The sequence below is a fragment of the Aegilops tauschii genome, chromosome 4 (genome assembly GCF_002575655.3).
Source record: "Aegilops tauschii subsp. strangulata cultivar AL8/78 chromosome 4, Aet v6.0, whole genome shotgun sequence".
Lineage (NCBI taxonomy): Eukaryota > Viridiplantae > Streptophyta > Magnoliopsida > Poales > Poaceae > Aegilops > Aegilops tauschii.
In genome coordinates, this window is record NC_053038.3 from 133,952,985 (window position 1) to 133,961,241 (window position 8,257).

Consider the following 8,257-nt stretch of genomic DNA (forward strand, 5'->3'; position numbering starts at 1 on the left):
TGCTAATAATATTGAAATCCCCAAGCTTGGGGATGCTTGTTTTGTTATGTCCGCTACTTATTGCAATGATCATGATTGGGGTGATAATGTTTCTTATGATCTTGAAAATTTATTTAAGCCTCATGATGAATGTTTGCGATAATATTGAAAGTTGGTTTGGAAGAGTGTGAACTTTAGCTAAAAATAATCCCACATATTTGGAGAGTGTTCAATCTTATGTAATTTTTGATGAAAGTGGGTTTGGAGAGGTCATGACTTTATTTGATGATCCCACTATTTTGGAAGAGTGTCAACTTTGCATGCATGTGGATCATAAAGAGAAAAAATTTATATGATAGTTATATTATTGAATTTGATTATGATCCTACATATAATTATTATGAGATAGGAAAATATGATTGTAGAAAATTTCATGTTATTAAATTTCTTCTCGTTGTGTTGAGATTGTCAATGTTTTATTCCTCTCCTTTGCATATGCTTGATGTTTCTTGTCTTGATAATTTGTTTTCCTATAAAATTCCTATGCATAGGAAGTATGTTAGACTTAAATGTGTTTTTCACATGTTTCATGATGCTCCCTTTGTGTTTCGATTATTATCTTTTGTGTGAGCATCGTTGAAAATTTATCCCTAGCTAAGGGCGTAAAACTATAGCGCTTGTTGGGAGGCAACCCAATGAATAAAATTTATTTTTCTTTTTTTCTTTCTGTTCTTGAGTGTTTACAAAATTATGCTACTTTTATTATTGTTTTTTTATGTTTTAATTAGTGTTTGTGCCAAGTAAAGCCTATAGGATCTTCTTGGGTGATAGTTGTTTAATCTTGCTGAAAAGGACAGAAACTTTGCGCTCACGAAAACAATTCTCATTTTTTATAAGAAAGAGATTTTGCCCTGATTCTTTTTTCAGAATATTAATATACAAATTAAGCATGTCGTCCTATTTTGGTAGAATTGTTTGACTTACATAAGTATTCGCAAAAGCCAGATTACTACAGACTGTTCTGTTTTGACAGATTCTGTTTTCTTTGTGTTGTGTACATATTTTGATGGCTCTATGGTTTTATTTGATGAGTTTTTGCCATAGAAAAGTTGGAATACAGTAGATATAATACAAAAACAAAATATGAATTGTTTTTATACAGCACTTATAGTAGTAGTTTGCTTTCTTATACTAACGGATCTCACGAAGGTTTTGTTGAGTTTTGTGTGATTGAAGTTTTCAACTTTTGGGTTATCTTACGATTGTTTAAGGAAGGATGTAAGAGCCTAAGCTTGGGGTTGCCCCGGCATCCCAAGCTATTATCCAAAAATGAGAAACCAACTAAGCTTGGGGATGCCCCCGAGTGGCGTCCCCGCTTTCTTCCAACAACTATCGGTATTTCACTCGAGGCTATATTTTTATTCGTCACATGATATGTGTTTTGCTTGGAGCGTCTTGTATGATATGTGTCTTTGCTTGTTTTATTTTGTGTTTTAAGTCATCAATCCTTGCTAGACACACCTATTTGAGAGAGTCAAAATTATATCATGACTTGTTGGAATTGCTCTCTATGCTTCACTTAAATCTTTTATGAGCTAGGACTTGCTCTAGTGCTTCACTTATATCTTTTTTAGCACGGTGTGCTTAGTATTTTTGAAGAAATGCTCTTTTGCTTCACTTAGATTTATTCGAGAGTTAGTAAAATTTTGAAGAAATTCTCTCTTTCTTCACTTAATTATTTTGAGAGAAAGAAAATTTGTCATGATCATGATCTTCACTTATATTTGTTTGAGCTTATGAAAAGCAACACATGAAAATTAGTCGCAAAGTGATAGATATCCAAGAAGGATAAAGTAAAAGAAAAAATGTCATGAAGATCATTGGACAAAATAAACTTGATTCTTAGTAATAGTTTTGAGATATGATGATGTGATATGTGAGTTATGTTGATGAGTAATTGTGCTCTAGTAAGAATATTGGTGTTAAGGTTTGTGATTCCCTATGCATGCACGAAAGTCAATAATCGTGCAATGAAAATTATATCCTACTTGTGGTGCATTATTCGGTGTTAATTATGCTTAATGCTTGCTTACGATATTATTCGTTTCTTGGTTGGTCGCTTCTCAATCTTTTTGCTAGCCTTCATTTTACACTAATTATGATCTCTACTTGTGCATCCAAAATCCTTTAAACCAGTTTTGCCACATGAGTCCACTATATCTACCTATATGCGGTATTCTTTTGCCGTTCTAAGCAAATTTGCATGTGCCATCTCTAATTTTCAAAATAAACTTCTCTTTTGTGTGTTTCATTTTGCTCGCGGAACGGTAACGGGTGGCTAATATTTTCCATGCTGGATGTGTTATTCTCAAGATGAGTGTTTATTCACTTGTCATTGCACGAGAGTAAGGCAAAGGTTTTAGGGATGCCCAGTCCCGAAATGCAAAAATGAATTTACTTTATGTTGTCAAATAATAAATTCCTTGGACAGTGTTGGTATGGAAGGCACCCGTGGATACAGCTAGCCATGGAAAGTGAAAGAATGGTGGAAAAAGGAATAAACTTTATTTTCTGTTTGGGAACCGCCTATGGCATATCTAGCATGGAAAGTGTTCGTAGCTCTACGTCGTTTTTGTTGGTGGGATGGATACACCCCCCAAAATGTTTTTCTCTCTATTTTTTTCGCTTTGAGCTCATGCACCTCTACAAATCCCTACTTCCCTCTGCGAAGGGCCTTTCTTTTACTTTATTCAATTTTTATTTTTGAATTTGAGTATGCATCTTCTCTTATAAAAGCACCAACTAGGAGGCAATATGACCATGCTTAAGTATTGGGTGTAGTTAAAATATTCGAGTGTGTTTCATGAATGGATCAATGTTTGAGCTTGATGGGCTAGGGATAACTTATTTTAGCGTTGATATTTTGAAAGACATGGTTGCTTTTTGATATGCTTGAGTATCTAAATTATTATGTCAAATCTAGACTATTGCTTTGAATCACATCAAAGTCCAAATGTCCATGCTATAAAGAAAATATGATAAGACTTGATAAACAACACTCCACATCAAAAATTCTGTTTTTATCACTTACCTACTCGAGGACGAGTAGGAGTTATGCTTGGGGATGCTGATACATCTCCAACGTATCTACAATTTTGGACTGTTCCACGCTGTTTTATTATCAATCTTGGATGTTTTATAATCTTTTAATAGTCATTTTAAATCATTTTTTGGTACTAACCTATTGACATAGTGCCAAGTGCCAGTTGCTGTTTTTTTCCATGTTTTTAACATCGCAGAAAATCAATATCAGACGGAGTCCAAATGCCACGAAACTTCACGATGATTTTTTATGGGCCAGAAGGAATAAGTTGGGCCCTGGTTGCACCTGGGGGGAGTCCCGAGGAGGGGAAAACCCACCAGGGCGCGCTAGGAGTCCCAAGCGCGCCCTGGTGGGTTGTGCCCACCTCGGGTGCCCCCCGGACCGCCTCTTTGCTCTCTAAATACCCCAAAAATCCAGAAACCTTAGGCACGTCGACGAAATATTCATCCAGCCGCCGCAGAGTCCAGAACCACCAGATCCAATCTAGACACCATCAAGGAGGGGTGCACCACTTCCATTGGTGCCTCTTCGATGATGCATGAGTAGTTCTTTGTAGACCTTCGGGTCCGTAGTTAGTAGCTAGATAGCTTCCTCTCTCTCGCTGAATTCATAATACAATGGTCTCTTGGAGATCCATATGATGTAACTCATTTGCGGTGTGTTTGTTGGGATCTGCTGAACTTTGAGTTTATGATCAGTTATATCTTTTTATATCCATGAAAGTTATTTGAGTTTCTTTGATCTCTTATATGCATGATCGCTTATAGCCTCGTATTTCTTCTCCGATATTTGGGTTTTGTTTGGCCAACTTGATCTATTTATCTTGCAATGGGAAGAGGTGCCCGGTAGTGGGTTCGATCTTACGGTGGTTGATCCTAGTGACAGAAAGGGAACCGACACGTATGTGTCGTTGCTACTAAGGATAAAAAGATGGGATCTATATCTACCGCCATAGATAAACGGATCTTGTCTACATCATGTCATCGTTCTTATTGCTTTACTCCGTTTTCCATGAACTTAATACACTAGATGCATGCTGGATAGCGGTCGATGTGTGGAGTAATAGTAGTAGATGCAGGCAAGAGTCGGTCCATTAATCTTGGACGTGATGCCTATGTAATGATCATTGCCTGGATATCATCATAATTATTTGAAGTTCTATCAATTGCCCAACAGTAATTTGTTTACCCACCGTTTGCTATTTTTCTCGAGATAAGCCACTAGTGAAACCTACGGCCCCCGGGTCTTCTTTCTCATATATTTGCTCGCGATCTACTTTTCCTTTACATTTTTATTCAGATCTATTAACCCAAAAAAACAAAAAATACTTTGCTGCACTTTATTTTATTTGCGATCTATTATTTCCATTTATTACAACTTTCTCCCGTCAACACGCAATTTCTGGCGCCGTACCCCGAAAGGGATTGACAACCCCTTTAACACGTCGGGTTGCGAGGTGTTGTTATTTGTGTGCAGGGGCTGTTTATGTTGTGTTGCTTGGTTCTCCTACTAGTTCGATAACCTTGGTTTCCTATCTGAGCGAAATACCTACCTCCGCTGTGCTGCATCATCCCTTCCTCTTTGGGGAAATACCGATGTAGCTTCAAGCGACATCACCATGGTGTTGTTTTTGTGTAGAAATAAAAGTTCTCGGATTGACCTGAAAATTTACGGAGAATATTTTTGGAATATATAAAAAATACTGGTGCAAGAATTATCCAGAGGGGGTCCACCCAGAGGCCACAAGCCTGGGGGCAGCCTCCCCCACCCCCCGTGGAGCACGCCTAGCGGGCTTGTGAGGCCCCTGGACCTCCTCCGACCTCAACTCCAACTCTATATAACCCTATTCGGGGAGAAAAATCAGGGAGAACGATTCATCGCGTTTTACGATACAGAGTGATGACCCACAGGTATAGGGGATCAATCATAGTCCTTTGATAAGTAAGAGTGTCAAACCCAACGAGGAGCAGAAGGAAATGACAAGTAGTTCAGCAGGGTATTCTCTGCAAGCACTGAAATTGTAAGTAACGAGTAGTTTGATTGCAAGATAATTTGTAATGAGCAAGTAACGGTGATGGTAACTAAAGTGCAGCAAGGTAGCCGAATCCTTTTGAGGCAAAGGACAGGCCAAAACGGTCTCTTATCAACCTGGCAGTCGGGTCGGGTTTGGCCGGGTCAAGCTCTACCAAACCCACGCCCAAATAGCAAATGGGTACATGAGCAAACCCACGACCCTACCCATGGGCAGAGGATCAGACCCATGCCCAAACCCAGTGGGTCACCCGGCCCTATTGGGCACCCATAGATTATTAACATGTTTCTATTTGAATTATGTTTTTGTCATGCCAGTGCACCTCCTACTGAGCATACAAAATTCGTAAAAGAATTGTCATACGTGTAGCATGGATCAGCGCATACTGGGATATGCTCACTGTCTCATTTTATAAGCAGTGCTCGGCCTCCTATGTCCTCGAGTAGCGAGGTGGTACTAGAACGCTGGAAATTTAGCAGCAATATGCACGCAAGGCACCAGGACAGCAGCCTTGCACACATGTGGAACAAGATTCCAGCCCATCAAGCGAACATGCCAGTTCGGCACTTCGGCCAGATCGTGGAGGCGTGTAGTGGGCTCTGTGTAGCGTATTAGAGTTGGACTAATAACAGGCCGAATGAAACGTCTGATTTATTTTCCTATTGGCCTACTAGATAAGAGAAGTCACGAGTGCGAGAGTCCAGAGATCGATGTGTTCGACCTACTAGCATCACTGCTATCAGTAGTATCTAGATTGCCACTAACCGTTGAGACTTCCGAATTAAGCTTATACTTGTATGAAGTGCATTTCAACATATAAAGAACAAGTGTAGAAAAAATATTTATTTTATTATTAATACTAATGGGCAACCTATCGGGTGACCCACGGGCGCAAACTTGTATCCATACCCTACCCATGACTAATCGGGTTACCCATGGGTAAGACCCATGGGTGAAGTTGGTGACCCATACCCTACCCATGACTAATCGGGTTACCCATGGGTAAGACCCATGGGTGAAGTTGGTGACCCATACCCTACCTATTCCGGTGGGTGCCCATGGGCGGGCGTGCCCATGGGCAAGATTGCCCTTATGATAAGCAAAGCGTTCTTGAGGGTACATGGGAATTTCATCTAGTCACTTTCATCATGTTGGTTTGATTTGTGTTCGCTACTTTGATAAATTTTTTATCTGGGTGGACCAGTGCTTAGGTGATGTTCTTACTTGAAAAAGCCTCCTACTTATTATTAACACCCTCGCAAGCATCCGCAACTATGAGAAAAGTATTAAGAGTAAATCTAACAATAGCATTAAACTTCTGGATCCAAATCAATCCCTTACGGAATAGCGCATAAACTAGGGTTTAAGCTTCTGTCACTCTCGCAACCCATCATCTAATAACTACTCCACAATGCATTCCCTTAGGCCCAAATATGGTGAAGTGTCATGTAGTCGACATTCACATGACACCACTAAGGGAATAACAACATACATACCATCAAAATATCGAAAACATACCAAGTTCACATGATTACTTGCAACAAGATTTCTCCCGTGACCTCAAAAACAAAAGTAATTACTCACAAATGATAATCATGCTTAAGATCAGAGGGGTATTAAATAGCATAATGGACCTGAACATATAATCTTCCACCAAATAAACCATATAGTAATCAACTACAAGATGTAATCAACACTACTAGTCACCCACAAGCACCAATCTATAGTTCCGATACAAAGATTGAACACAAGGGATGAACTAGGGTTTGAGAGGAGTTGGTGTTGTTGAAGATGTTGATGGAGAATGCCCTCCCCAAGATGGGAAAAAGTGCTCCTGCCCAAGTTCCGCCTCGAGACGGCGGCGCTTCATCCCGAAAGTCCTCTCCTTATTTTTTTTCTAGGTCAAAATGACTTATATACCAGAAGAGGGGCACCAGAGGTGGGCCGAGGAGGGCACAACCCACCAGGGCACGCCTGGGCTCCCTGGCGTGCCCAGGTGGGTTGTGCCCACCTGGTGGGACCCCTCTGTTAATTATTTGCTCCAATAATTCTTATATATTCCATAAAAATTCTCCGTGAAGTTTCAGCTCATTTGGAGTTGTGCAGAATAGGTAGCCTGACGTAGCTTTTTCAGGTCCAGATTCCAGCTGCCGGTATTCTCCCTCTTTGTGTGAACCTTGCATATTATGAGAGAAAAGGCATTAGAATTACTCCAAAAAGCATTATTATACATAAAAACAATATAAATAACAATAGGAAAACATGATGCAAAATGGACGTATCAACTCCCCCAAGCTTAGACCTAGCTTGTCCTCAAGCGAAAACCGAAATCGAAAAACATGTCCACATGCTTAGAGAGAGAGAGAGGTGTCGACAAAAACAAAATACAGACATAGAAGCATCATGTATATTATTATAATAGCAACAAACTTCAACATAAAACTTTATCATAGGACTTCTATCATATAACTTTTATCATAGACTTCTCATGAACAAGTAACAATTCATCACAACATCGAAGTATAAAGCATAAATTCTATTGAAAACCAACAAACTATGTTCTCAGTCAACTTTGCAACTACACTTCATCATCTTTTCAGGAAGGGTCACGTATCGGAGCCTTTTTGGCAAGTCCACATACTCAACCATCATATAGTCTTCTATGATTGCTAACACTCACCGCATACACATGAGCAAAAAGTTTCAACCGGACACATAGGAAGATATGGGCTTATAGTTTCGCCTCCTAACATATTCACCTCAAGGGTGATGTCAACAATAATAACTCATGCTACCCATATCCCACTGGATATATGTGCCTAGATCTTTTCTCACCACATGATGCTTGCCAAAAGAGAAAATGAAAAGGAATAGAGAGAAAAACTTTGAATCTTTCATAAAAGTAAATACATAAGAGTAAAATATAGGCCCTTCGTAGAGGGAAGTAGAGGTTGCCATGTGCTTTTGTTTGTACGCTCAATCTCTTAGTGCAAAAGAATGTCACATTATATTTCTCCTTATGATAGCAACCTTTATTATGCAGTCTGTCGCTTTTATTCTTTGCCATCACAAGTTCGTACAATGCTCAATTTAATCTTACACTAAATGATCCAACACTTTTAGAAGCAATTTTTATTGCCTTA